We start from the raw sequence: 13,739 nt of genomic DNA, 5'->3' as shown, positions 1-13,739 counted from the left end.
TACTCGAATCAAGGAAGGATGAGATAAGAACAGGGAACTAGTAGGGTATGTGATTACTTGAGTTATATTAGTATTTTGACGTTTGTTATGATGTGTTTTTATAATGGTGGTTTTACACCGTAGACCAGCAGTTGGCAGTTCAGGTGCTGGAGAGGGACAGGGTTCAGGCTCTCGAGCCGAGCATCTAGACGAGCAGACCAGGGAGTTCATCTCCTCAGAGATCATGCGCAACATATTAGACCAAACTCCGGTGATCTTTGGAACGATCAAGGAGGGCATTATTAAGCTGTTGGATGAGAGGTTGAGTGCTTTTCGCATGAGGTTGCAGCTATGATGGGGTCACGCACACTGACTTTCAGGGAGTTCAGGGCTTGTGGAGCTCCCGATTATCATGGGGCTCAAGACACCATTATGAGTACCAGATGGTTGTTGGATATCACCAACGCTTTCCGCACCAGCAGATGTCCCGAGTGGGACAAGGTTAGGTTTACATCCTGTCTCTTGAAGGATAGGGCACATGACTGGTGGGAGGAGCTTGGGAGAGCCACTGGTGATGACACAATATTGGATGCGATGACCTGGAGTGATTTCATGACCAGGTTCTGGGCCGATTTTGTACCTGTTATTGAGGTGCATCAACTTGCTAGAGAGTTTTAGGACCTTCAACAGGCGACAGAGACTGTGGCAGAAATTACCGCCAAGTTTATGGAAAGGGCCCTTCTCGTTCCGCAGTATGTAGCGGATGAGGAGATGAAAAAGGCCCGATATCATGAGATGTTGCAGAGTGATATCCGCTAGTTTATGAGTAGCTCCAACTGCAAGACGCTGGAGGACATGATTGTGAGGGCCCGTAAGAGGGAGATTGATCTAGAGATGGCGAGAAAGAGGAAGCCAGAGGTGGCGTCTGGCGCAGCAGGTTCGGGAAAAAAAGCCCAAGGTGTCTGATCACATGTCTAGGGGGCAGCAGACCGACAGTCGTTGTGGAAAGTATGGCAGGTTGCACGATGGGGTGTGCAAGGCGAGGAGTTCCAGCTGGTTCAAGTACGGCCGGACTGGGCATATGAGTAGGGATTGTACAACTACTGCCACTACCACCACCGCAACATCTGATATGATTTGCTTCCATTGCAATCAAAGGGGACACAAGATGTCCCAGTGTCCGAGTCTAGCATCAGTAGGACAGGTGGTGGCACCCACACCTACCACATTGAGGATTACAGACAGCCATCAGGGTCGGGCTGAGGCGCCAGTGGCGAAGAGCAGAGCCTTCCAGTTGACAGCAGGGGAGGCACGAACGACTCCTAATGTGGTTACCGGTATGTATTTTCTCCATCCTCTATTTATTAATTTTGATTATTACTCATGTTTATTTGTTTGTATATAGGGTTGTTCCTAGTGAACGACATTTCAGCTATGGTATTGTTTGATTTGGAGGCTACTTGACCATTTGTGTCGCTAGCACTTAGCAAGCAACTTTGGAGAGCTCCGGGGGAGCTGGATTGCCCACTCGACGTAGAGATAGCGGATGATAGGATTGTCAGGGTGGCGAGAGTTCATCGAGGATGTACGCTACGATTATTCGATGAGTAGTTCTCAGTGGATTTGGTCCCTATTCCCCTGCGAGGGAATAAGGTTATCGTGGGTATGGATTGGTTGAGCCCCAACAGGGCGGTGATTGATTGTGAGCTGCAGCTAGTGAGGGTTCACACTGCTAGTGGGGAACAGTTAGTGATTCAGGGTGAGAGACCACAACGCAGACTGATTCTTTGTTCAGCGGCGAGAGCCGGGCGCTACTTTCAGCAGGTTTGCGTAGGATACGTTGCCTATGTCATGGATACCCGGGATAAGGGTAAGGCGACAGTCGATGATGTGCCAGTAATGCGAGAGTACCCGAACGTATTCCTGGAGGATTTGCCTGTTATACCTCCGGAGAGACAGGTTGATTTCCAGATTGACCTGGTCCCTAATGCGGCTCCGATAACCAAGGCACCATATCGGTTGGCTCCTCCTGAGATGCAGGAGTTGTCTACGTAGCTGCAGGAGCTGTTAGACAATAGTTTTATCTTGACAAGCAGTTCTCCATGGGGAGCCTCGATCCTGTTTGTAAAGAAGAAGGATGGGTCGCACCGTATGTGCATAGATTACCGATACTTGAATAAGGTAACGGTGAAGAGCTGTTACCCACTCCCGAGGATAATTGATTTGTTCAACCAGCTTTAGGGAGCATCTTGGTTCTCCAAGATTGATCTAGGGTCCGGATATCACCAGATGCGGGTCAGAGATGATGATGTGCAAAAGACCGCTTTTAGGACCCGCTATGGTCATTATGAGTTTGTGGTGATGCCGTTTGGACTTAGCAACGCTCCAGCTGCATTCATGGATCTCATGAATCGCATGTGCAGACCGATGTTGGATCGGTCTGTAATAGTACATTGACGACATCTTGGTTTACTCCAAGACTCGGGAGCAGCATGAGGAGCACTTGAGAGAGGTGCTAGAGACACTGAGGAGGGAGAGACTTTTCGCGAAGTTCTCCAAGTGTGAGTTCGTGTTGCTTGAGGTGCAGTTTCTTGGGCACCACGTCAACCAGAAGGTTATTTTGGTAGATCCGACCAAGATAAAGGCTGTGATGAGGTGGGAGATTCCGAGGTCTCCATCTGAGATTCGGATTTTCCTGGGTCTGGCATGGTATTATAGGAGATTTATCCAGGATTTCTCCAAGATAGCAGTTCCGTTGACCCGACTGACCAAGAATTCGGTGGTTTTTTGTTGGGGTCCTGAGCAACAGATAGCCTTTGAGACGCTCAGACAACAATTGTGTGAGGCGCCAATTCTCACCCTGCCAGAGGGAGTAGATCACTTCGTAGTCTACTGTGATGCTTCGATCACAGGTATGGGAGCAGTGTTGATGCAGCGAGGTAATGTGATAGCTTACGCTTCGAGGTAGCTGAAGCCTCACGAGGATAACTATCCGACACATGATTTGGAGCTAGGGGATGTGGTGTTCGCCCTCAAGATTTGGCGGACTTACCTCTACGGGGTCTGGTGTACCATTTACACGAACCATAAAAGTTTGAGGTACTTCATGGATCAGCCAAATCTAAACATGAGGCGACGTCGGTGGTTAGACGTGGTGAAGGATTACGATTGTGAGATCCTTTACCATCCGGGCACGGCTAATGTGGTGGTGATGCCCTGAGCCGCAAGGCAGTGGCGGCCCCGATCCGAGACATCTGTTTGAGGATGACTGTGATTAGTCCATTGCTGGAGCAGATCAGGGAGGCTCAGGTTGAGGGCCTAAAGGAGAAGTGCTAGAAGTCCGAGAGGATTGTAGGCCGAGTAGCTTCGTTTGATTACGATTGCCGAGGGTTCTTGACCCTGCATGCGAGGGTATGAGTACCATACTGGGGTGGAGTATGGCAGGTATTTATAGATGAAGACCACAAGTCCCGATTCTCCATCCATCTAGGGGCGACGAAGATGTACAGAGATCTTCGACCTAATTACTGGTGGCCCTGCATGAAGCCGGATGTAGCTTGGTACTGTTGGATTAATGTCTAAGTCCATAACTATTTTGTTATGTTCTTAGCCTGATTATGAGCATGGTCCTTTTGGGTTGCCTTCACCATAGCAATATGTAGGATGAATTGTAACATCCCGAAATAGCAAGAGTAGAGTTGAAGGGCTAAAGGTGTTATTTGGGAAAGAGTGACTCGGTGAGTCCATGGCTGGACTCGGCGAGTAGAGTCGCGACTTGGTTGCGTGTTAAGTAGCCGACTCGGCGAGTCGATGAGATGGACTCGGCGAGTAGGCGCTGGGTGGAGAAAACCCTAATTCTCGGGGTTGAGCCCTATATAAGGAACATTATGTTCCTTCCCCAGCCTCTTTATCTCCCCTCTTGAGTACCAGAAACCCTAAATCGCAGAGGAGCTCCATTGTTGAGTGGATTGGAGCATTGAAGGAGTTATTGAAGGGATTTTGTGGGAATTGAAGGCTTGGGGCAAGGGGCTTTGCTTGGAATCAACTTCATTTCAGTTGGGGGCGTCCATTGGAGGTAATATCTTGTTCTTGGCCTGATTGTATGTTGTTCCTTCAATTTGGGGTTTGTGGGATCTTGCCTAAGGATGTAAATGGAAGTCTAGAGGTTAGATCTGAGGTTGCTACCTCAGATTTGGAAGGGAGGAGAATCAGAGAGCATGGAAGTCCCTGTGTTGGAGTGTTTGGTGAAGCTTGCAAGTCCCAAACCCTAGTTATAAGTGAATGAAGCCTAGATCTCTTGGGATTCACGTAAAGTTTGCCACTTTACGTGATGGATGGGTTATATAAGGCTAGATCTATGTTTTGGGTCATTTGCATGGCCTGGAATGCTTCTGAATGGATTCAGATCGGTGATACTCGGCGAGTCACATGGGTGAACTCGACGAGTTGCTTGAAGATGAGCTGGGACTCGACGAGTTGGAAGAACAACTCGGCGAGTCGGATGAAGATAGCCTGGAACTCGACGAGTTGTATGAACAACTCGGCGAGTAGGTTGATGATAGCCTTAGACTCGGCGAGTCTGTTCTTGGACTCGGCGAGTCTTGTCGAAGAGTTCCGATATTCTCTGGTCGAGTCGAGAATCGGTGAGTCAAGGGATGACTCGGTGAGTTGTGTGCGAGTGGACTCTGAGTTGTTGGACTCGGCGAGTCTCTGGGTGACTCGGCGAGTTAGGCCGCGGATGGAGTGAAGTCTGAGTATGGGAACTCGGCGAGTCATAGGGTTGACTCGGCGAGTGGGGTCAGTCAGGAGTTGACTTTGACCTTGTCTTTGTCCAAGGGTTGACCAATGGTGTCCAGGGGCATTTTGGTAATTATTGTTTGTTGTTTTGAGTTCAGCACATTGGTGGTTGACCAGTGGTGGAGATCGTATTAGTGATCGGAGTAGCTTGGATTATCTGTTCAGTCGGTAGCTTCGAGGTGAGTTATCCTCACTATATCAACGGGGTCTAAGGCACCAAGGCCGGCCCTTATCGGATTGAGATCCGGGTAGTGTTTTTATGTTACTGCTTTATTATTTTTGCATCCTGTGAGTTAGGATGGTATATGCTAGAGACCTGATTGAGATCGGTATCCAGAGAGATAGGGAGATGCTATGTTAGTGACCTGTTAGGTTGGTATCCTGGTTAGGATTGTGGCATGTTATGTGATCTGTTGATCTGCTTGTTATCTGTGAATTATTAGATGATTGTATGTATATGTGCACATGGATGTTTTGGACTGGAGTTGGGTTGAGGCGGGTCCTGCTGTGTGCAGTAGGCCAAGATACCCAGGGCGGACCGGTTGTCCCGTAGGCCCAGCGAGCGGTCCGGATAGGCTGTAGGTCGCGGTAGGGGCGGACCAGACATGCCGAAGGCTAGGAGAGTGGACCAGACAGACTGAAGGCCCGATGCGGGCGGACCAGTCATACTGTAGACTCAGAGAGTGGACCAGGTGGATTGAAGGCCCGGGAACGGGCAGACCAATCACACTGTAGACTCGATGTATGCGGATAGACTCAGACGGTGGACCAGGTGGACTGTTGGCCGGTGCGGCGGACAAGTCACACAGTAGACCCGGAGAGCATGACTGTTCTATGATCGGATATGTTATGGCATGTTATGCGTGTATGGTATTTGTGGTTGGTATTTTGGGGGTATCTCACTAAGCTTTCGGGCTTACAGTTGTGGTTTCATGTTTTTCAGGTTCTTCAGGAGATCGTGGCAAGGCGAAGGCGTGAACGTACCGCTCCTCATGATTTTGTGGTGTTATGATTCTGGGAATACGATAAATGTTTTGTATTGAAAACCTTTTTGTAAAGAATTATTAGAATTGAGATGTTTTTGAAAAATTTAAAATTTGTTGTATTTTTCGGTCGTTACATGAATTAAGGATAGAAAGGTTTAAATATGATTTATTAATATATTATGAGAATAATATATTAAAGGATAAATCATATTGTTTAATTAATATTAGTAAAAAATTAATTTTATGGCTAAAAGAGATTAATTATACTTAAGGGACTTATTGTGTAATTATAAGATAATTACATAGATAGGCTTATGGACTCCATAGAAGGTGGAGTGGACGAATTATATGGGGAAATCCATTAGAAATCGTCCAAGGCTTCTAGAGAAGGAGTCCATTGGCTGCTTAGGGATTAAGCAGTCAAATTAGGGTTTCCTTGTCAGATAACCCTAATTGCCTAAGTATATAAGGAGCCCTTAGGCACCAAAAACGTGGGCAACTCAAGGATTAAGGTTTCCAGCCATTTTTGGCGTCTCCCCTCTCTTCTCTTCTCTTCTCATCTCTTTGCTTAGTGGTGTTTGTGACTCCATTAGAGGTGCAATAATTGAGGCACTAAGCTTTTGAAGCCAATCAAAGCAAGGAATTGATTGTTATTGCAATATAACAATCAAAGGTAATTACTAAACCCTTATTTCGGTTCTTATATGATAGATCTAGGGTTTATAGCTTTGGATATTCAATTGCTTGTTCATTAAACAAACTAGATCCAAAAGCTATTAGGGTTTGCATGTACACCATAGGAATGATGTTTTGCTCAAAACCCATCAGTGGTAGCAGAGCCTAGGGCTGTTTGTTAGTGAATTTGATGCTTGATTGATCGTTTTTTTGCTTGGAAAACGAAGTTTTTTGGCTTTTGCTTGTCCAACTCGGTGAGTCAGTAGATGAACTCGGCGAGTCTGGCTGACACGGCGAGTCCAGTCTCTGACTTGGCGAGTCCGAGGATCTGGTAGCGTTTTTTGGCGATTTTCTTGCTGTTTTGGCTTGGGATACTTACCATAAATGTTTTTAATTAATAAAATCCGTTTTTATTGATTTTGGGTGAATATCCTTACCAAAATAGTAGATAATTACCATTTAATCAAATATTTGTTACCTTATAAGATAATGTTTAATTATTTGAGTTATTTGATGAATTATCCTACATGTTTTTTGACTAGGTCAAAATTAGATAATTGCCTTGTTTGAATAGTTTCAAATTGCACCCTTAGGTTTTATAGTTTAAATTTGAACTTAAAAGTTTTGTTTTTGAAATTTGAATAAGTTAAACCCTAATGTTTTGAAAAGTTTCAAAACTTGCCTTCAAGTTTTGGAATTTAAAATTTTAATCATAAGTTTAATTTTGAAATGTTAAATTCTAAAACCCTAGTAATTTGAAAAGTTCAAATCACACCCTTATGGTTTTATTAATTAATTAAAGTGTATAATTAAAGGTGATCTAATAAACCCATAAAGTTTTGGTTTACATTTAATTAAATTAAAAGTATAATTTACTAAATTAAACCACCTAGTATTTCAAAAGTGTAAAATACACCCTATACTATATATAACATTAAAAGTTTAATATTATATATATATGTATGAGTAAACATTCAATCTTACCGTTAGTAGGCCTCATTCATGAAGCTGGTCTATAAGGGGTGTTTAAGGAAATTGCCTATAAAATGGCGATTGAATGGGTATCCACTCTTACCCACCGCACTCTTGACTAGTGGAGGGTCGTTAGTTGAATGGGTAGGATAGGACAGAAACCTTCCTATATAAGTATAGTGAAGTACAAAGTAACTAAATGCTTATACAAATTCCCAAATCATAGTTACTTTAGCCAAAATGTGAAATTGTTTGCTAATCCATGGGATTACACTTCGTACCCTTGTCAAACGTTAGTGGAGCGTGTGTGGTTAACCGGCACACTAATTTGGGGATGACATTGGTGACGAAGGGTGGCTCGATGCTTATCATAGATCAATGGAGCGTGTGTGGCTAACCGACACATTGATTAGGTGATAGTAGCATTGGGTGCACCATGTGATTAGTATGGTTATTCACACCTTGTTTGTGATCCTCGGCATCCCAGTCACAAATAGTAGGGCATAATCGAGATTAAACATGCCATTGAAAAGTTCAATGAATCTCAAAAGATCTAGGATTTTCAATTCATTTAAAACTTAAACTTCCTTTTCGTTTTTCATGGTGGAACTTGGTAAATCGTCATTTATCTACCTTCAAATATTCTGCAACTAGATTACGACATCCCTCTTCTAGGTTGTAGAATATTGTGTTGGATCCTAGCCTTAATAACTCATTTAGGTGTTTTATTAAGGACTCTATCAACTTAACTTGAATTTTCTCCCGTTTTGTAGATGTCTGAATCTTACAATGGTCTTCTCAAATCCTTTGGAACAAGCTTTCCAAATGAAGATGACGTTCCGAGATACGATCAAGGAAATGAGAGTCATGCTTCACTTCCTCCACCTCCTCCAATAGTTCTCCCTGACCCACAATTTCAAAGGCTTGAAAAGTTCATGCTCACTCAAGCCCTTTTGGCAAGTAAACACGAAGATGGGAAACCTATGTGTACACACGTATTAGAGATGAAGTCACACATTGATAGGCTAAACATATTGGGTGTCGAGATTTCAAGTGAGTTGGCTGTTGAATGGGTTCTTCAGTCACTTACTGAATCATATATTGAGTTCATTAGAGAGTACTACATGATGGATCACGGTGTGACCCTCATTGATCTCACCTATTTGCTTATAGTTGCTGAATCATCAATGATTTGGTGTGCTGGTCTAGCAAATTTTTCTGGTGAATAAAACTCCCAAACTTCAATGGACATTGAAAATGATGATATTGGGGATCCAGAAAAGGTAAACTCTGAGATAGTTCCTTGTGTCATTCCAAAAGAGTCCATTTGCTTTTATTGCCAAGAGAAGGGGCATTGGAGACGAAGCTGCCCTATTTACGTGAGAGATCTAAGAGATGGGAGAGTCAAGTCGTGTGGCTCTGCTTCAGGTAAAATCCATTAACTAACTCTTTTAAGTTCCTATTCTAGAGTCTTAATACATGATGTGATAAGATTACATTTTGATGTTTTTTAGGATCGAAGAAAAGAGAGGAAGCTTAAGGGAAGAAGTGAGCTGAATCTAATCGTGAAGAAAGTGGATTTTGATCGCATTGTTTGAAGATTGGATTTTTAAGCTACTACTTGGAGTTAGAATAGATTGTTAAGAAATATGTAATAACATAGGTTTTTTTTCAATTGAATTGCATTGTAAGGACAATTTTTTTCCGCAATAAAATGAATTCTGATTTTATCTTATTTATTTATCCTTGCAATGGCATGTATGAAAAATTGATGTTTGAAGGTTTCTATTGTTAGCAATAATGAATTTGATTCTTAATTATGTTATTTGTGGAGATGTCAAGAATTCACCAAATAGGGAGAGTTTCTCATCGCCCAAGTTTCAATTGGACGGAAACTTGGAATCACACAACTTGGTTGCGTGACGAATGAGAAACTTCATATTTGGATATTAGACTAACTCTTTGACAAAGTGTCAAGTGAAGGACTAGGAGACCGAGTACACAAGATTGTACGTTGATCAAGTCCACCACAAGAGTGAAAGATATTCATCATGATTTACTAAAGTTTAGTAAATATGGTTATACTTATAAGATTGAGTATAATTCTGAGTTGATTGAAAGAGTTTCAATCAATAGCAGAACGAATAAGAAGAATCTAGTAGGCAGAAAGATAAAAGTTTCTCTATTCTAAGAAGAAGGGAGAGTAACTTTTATTGTGTTTATGATAGGTCTTAATGATTAAGAACCATGTCTCAATTGATCCTCTAAGTGAGCCTTAGTACAATTGCATGTCTAAGAAGAGGAATCGAGAATTGTATAAATGGTTAAATCAAGAAGTCAATCATACTTCGTTCCAATATCAAGTCTTAGAGTCAAGATTGTGACTTGAGTGAAAAAGTCTTTTGTAGGTTTATAAAACTCAACAAATGTGGAATTCGGAAAAGTTTTCTTATTCTTGCACATTTGAAATTGGTAATTTGTGATATCTTGGATAAGACAAAGACCAACTAGGACCAATTATGTGAAGTGTTTTGTCTTGATAAGAACTACACTAACTCTTGAATATTTGTTTTGTCTAGGAAAGTATCCTGACAAGAGAATCATATATGTCAAGAGGTCAGTGGGAGTTTTAATGATCTTGAAAAAGGTTTCAAGACCAAATCAAGAATAAACCTTTTTCAAGCATCACTAGCACAAGACTTGAGGTTTACAACCAATCGTGTTGACATTATTTTGTTTCTGTGCCATTCCAATTGAGTTAATTATGCATGTGAGTTCAATGAGTTCTTGTTTGAATGCATAATAACAAAGGGCCTTGATTAATGGAAAGTACATTGATATGTAAGGATAAGTTGCTAAACTACTTGGAAGACATGGTGGGCATTTGTGTTACCATAAGGAAAAAAAATAAGATTAAGAAAGTTCAGTCCATATGAGTTTGGATTTGTCGCAAACTTTGGTTATGGCAAATTCACATGGATAGGAACTCATACACCATAAAATCTAAGTGTCATAAGATTCCCTCCTTCATGGAAAATGATTGTGAGGAAATTCTTTCACTGAGAGAGATTTTAAGAAGATAGCAATTGTAAAGAAATTGTTTTCTCAAATTCGATTATGGTTACGGCATCCCTTTCCATAGTTCCAATTGTGAGATTTGGCAATTGGTTTGAACATTTGGAACCTACTAACATAAGTTCTGAATTGTTTAAACACACATATGATCTATCTAAGACAAAGGTGTATAAGTTTAAGAAGCTTAGATAAAGGCTTATCGAAGCAATTGGTATTAGAAATATGAATTTCAGAAATTCAATAGGCATTTTTTTTCTGGAAGTTCATTTGTTTTTTTGAATACATGTCAAAGCTAGCGGGAGCATAAGTGTTATGCTTATATAATAATAATCATGATAGTGGGAGCATAAGTGTTATGCTTGTATGATTATTATGGCGAGTATTGCAAGTTAGCAATATTAATCATAGAAAAACAAAGATTCAATTTGCAAAGTTGCATGGGTTGAAAAGATACATAGCGTGTTCTTAAATTTCGATTATGATTACGGCATCCCTTTTCATAGCTCGAATTATGAGAACGTGACACATAACATATTATGGCAGAAGATTGATAAAGCATCATATCTTTATGTAAGACATTATGCATCGTGTCCCATACGCTTCGGGTATAGAATTAATTGAAAATGCTATAATATTTGACCATTCTAAAATTTTCCAAATGTATAGCGCATTAAGAGGGAAAAAGGACTAGAATCCGTTTTTATTAAAATAATTAAACAACTATCAATGGATGATCCAAAGTTCGCTGAGGATTGGTCGCTTGTGAGTAGTTAGAATTATGATATTGGATGGACCATATTGACTTAATTATGAATAGATAAGATGCTATTAAGAATGAGTTGTCACATGGAAAATGTGGAAATGTTTCCATATTGGGAGTTGGATATTGAGAATCTATGTCTAGATTAGAAACTTTTATGCAAGAAGGATGTTCAAAGGAATGTACTTTGAATGTGAGACTTCACGTCTATGGATTTGTCTTGTAACAATTTCTGATAGAGTACTTTGTAATTTCATTGGCCAAGTCTTGGTAGCTTTTGTGCTATGACTTTACGAAAGGATCGTTGCATAGAATGTTAGAATCTAGCATATTCTAATAGTAGCAAACAACCTTGTGTTCTTACACAAATGACAAGGATTGGGAATTGTGAAATGAGCATCATTGGAAAAGTTTTTCAATTGATCTATTTCACAAAGCATGGACCATAAGTAACAAAGTGTGCATGCTTGAAGCATAGGACAATTGTTGTTCTTCAAGTAATGAGTTGATTATCCGAAACATTAAATGCTAAATAATGGGTAATCAATATGGTGGATAAATGGAAGTGTTTTATTTACTCTCACAAGTTTGGGGCCATATAGGATTAAGTATTATTATTATGTTTCAGTTTGTATGTTTTGAATTCCAGAATAACTAGGTTATTCAAACATCCACAGTCGGTTATATGTTGGGAGTAGGTATGAAGAAAGACTGTCATGAATCTGTCTGTAGATTGTCTGAGGTGTTTAGACATGGCACAAGTTTGCTGCAGAGTTCATGAGTACTTTGATAAGATTAGAGTATTGGATTAAACCCACGCTCACATGAATCACTTCATGGATTATATCGCGAGTGATTGTGAGTTGATAATATTGTATATTCTTGAAACCGAGACATGTGAGTTGTTATTTGTTGGTCGGTTGCACATTGATAATAAGTAAACGCACCAGTAAATTGGTGTTATATTCTTTGAAGCGAGCATTTGAGTCAAAGTTTATCCATTCCTTTTACCCAAAGTGGGATAAAAGCGATATATGTGGGCCCCTCGATGATTTAGTGATGACACCTAAGCGCTTGGCCAAGCCGGGACTATGTTAATGTGTTCAATTGTAGTCTGTTGTCAGTCGTCATAAATTGGAGGTCAGGAAACAGTATTGAGAGAATGATTGAAATTCATGTATTATGTCTATACAATATCTTGAGAATGGAGGAATATATGATCCCTTATCTAAAGGACACGCTATCTTATAAGATCAGAGTTGACAGCGGCTTTTGAAAGCTACGATTGCTGATCAGGTTCTAAAGTCATATGGAAAATAGTTATTAGACTTATCCAAGTGGGAGACTGTTGGATTAATATCTAAGTCCATAACAATTTTGGTATGTACTTGACCCGATTATGAGCATGGTCCTTTTGGGTTGCCTTCACCATAGCAATATGTAGGATGAATTAAGGAGAGAAAGGTTTAAATATGATTCACTAATATATTATGAGAATAATATATTAAAGGAGAAATCATATTGTTTAATTATTATTAGTCAAGAATTAATTAAGAATTAATTTTGTGGCTAAAAGGGATTAATTAAACTTAAGGGACTTATTGTGTAATTATAAGATAATTACATAGATGGGTTTATGGACTCCATAGAAGGGGGAGTGGACGAATTCTATGGGGAAACCCATTAGAAATCGTCCAAGGCTTCTAGAGAAGGAGTCCATGGGCTACTTAGGGCTTAAGAAGTCAAATTAGGGTTTCCTTGTCAGATAACCCTAATTGCCTAAGTATATAAGGAGCCCTTAGGCACCAAAAACGTGGGCAACTCAAGGATTAGGGTTTCCATCCATTTTTGGCGTCTCCCCTCTCTTCTCTTCTCTTCTCATCTTGTTGCTTAGTGGTTTTTGTGACTCCATTAGAGGTGCAACAATTGAGGCACTAAGCTTTTGAAGCCAATCGAAGCAAGGAATTGATTGTTATTGCAATATAACAATCAAAGGTAATTACTAAACCCTTATTTCGGTTCTTATATGATAGATCTAGGGTTTATAGCTTTGGATATTCAATTGCTTGTTTATTAAACAAACTAGATCCAAAAGCTATTAGGGTTTGCATGTACACCATAGGAATGATGTTTTGCTCAAAACCCATCAGGTATGTGGAGAGATGCCTGACCTGCAGGAAGGTCAAGGGGGAACACTAGAAGCCTCATGGCTAGATGCAGCTATTAGGCATTCCCATGTGGAAATGGGAGGATATCAATATGGATTTCATTACTAAGCTTCCCAGGACCACACGTGGGGTCGATTTAATATGGGTAATCGTGGATCGGTTGACCAAGAGCGCTCATTTAATATCGATCCAGGAGAGCATCTCGGCCGAGAAGTTGGCCAAGATTTATGTGCGAGAGATAGTGGCACGTCATGGAGCTCCTGTCTCAGTGGTGTTAGACCGAGATGTCTGTTTTACTTCCAGGTTTTGGAAGCGGTTTCACGACGA

Source organism: Lactuca sativa, chromosome 3 (genome assembly GCF_002870075.4).
Source record: "Lactuca sativa cultivar Salinas chromosome 3, Lsat_Salinas_v11, whole genome shotgun sequence".
Classification (NCBI taxonomy): Eukaryota; Viridiplantae; Streptophyta; class Magnoliopsida; order Asterales; family Asteraceae; genus Lactuca; species Lactuca sativa.
This window is presented reverse-complemented; position numbering follows the sequence as displayed.